General features: G+C 54.1%; 1 protein-coding gene across 1 annotated transcript in view; it reads right to left on the bottom strand.

Moving 5' to 3' along the window:
* Positions 1-1131, bottom strand: part of RNF14 (ring finger protein 14) — a 22249-nt gene that overhangs the window by 19886 nt on the left and 1232 nt on the right. The window lies entirely within an intron of this gene.

Raw genomic sequence — 1131 nt, 5'->3', positions numbered from 1 at the left:
AGCCCCCCCCCCCGGGCGGCCTGGCCCCCGCGCGGACACGTGCTGAGCCAGCTGCGGGCGGGAGGGGCTGAGGGACTCGCCTATCTGCGGCTTTTCTTTTTCCCCTTAGTCACACACGGGTAGGAAATGAGGGGTAGAAGGGACCTCAGGAGGTCATAACCCCCTGCTCAAGGCGGGACCAGACGAGGCTTTGTCTGCTCGGGTCTTCACGTCTCCGAGGACGGTGCTTCCGCCACCTCGCTGGGGAGCCTGTGCCAGCGTTTCACCCTCCTAGTGAGAAAACTCGTTCTCCTCACTAACCTCAACCCCCCTGCTGCAACTGGAGACCGTTGCTCCTTGTTCTGTCATCTGCCACCGCTGAGAACAGTCCAGCTCCGCCCTCTTCTGAACCCCCTTCAGGTAGGTGAAGCCTGCGATTAAGCCCTCTCTGTGTCCTCTTCTCTCGACTAATAAACCCAGTTCCCTCAGTTTTTGTGTCACAAGTCATGTCTCCCAGCCCCCTCATCATTTCTGGTGCCCTTCACTGGACTGTCTCCAATTTGTCCACATCCTTTCTGTAGTGGGGGGCCCCAAAACTGAACACAGGTCACTTCCCTTGACCTACTTGCAACACACCTATGAATGCAGCCCAGTAGTACGCCGTTAGCCTTTGTGGCAACAAGGGCATGCTGCTCACTCATGTTCAGCTTGTTATCCACTGTAGCCTCCTAGTCCTTTTCTGCAGAGCTCTTGCTTAGCCTATCAGGCCCCAGCCTGTCCTGGTGCATGGGATTGTCCTGTCCTAAGTGCAGGACTTTGCACTTGTCCTTGTTGAATCTCATGAGATTCCTTTTGGCCCAATCCTCCAATTTGTCTAGGTCACTCTGAATCCTACCCTCCAGCATCTCTACTACTCCCCCCAGCTTGATGTCATCTGCAAACTTGCTGAGGGTGCACCGCATCCCATCTTCGAAGTTGGTAAAGACACTGAACAAAACTGGCCCCAGTACGGACTCCTGGGGTACTCCATTTGATACCAGCTGCCAACAAAACATCAAGCCTGATTATTATTCTACGAGCCTAATGCTCCAACCAGTTTTCTACTCACCTTACAGTCCATTCATCTAGCCTGTACTTTCTTAGCTTGCCTGT

Source organism: Gavialis gangeticus, unplaced genomic scaffold, assembly GCF_001723915.1.
Source record: "Gavialis gangeticus isolate Ggan-Ray unplaced genomic scaffold, GavGan_comp1, whole genome shotgun sequence".
In the NCBI taxonomy this organism is placed as follows: domain Eukaryota; kingdom Metazoa; phylum Chordata; order Crocodylia; family Gavialidae; genus Gavialis; species Gavialis gangeticus.
This window is presented reverse-complemented; position numbering and strand designations above follow the sequence as displayed.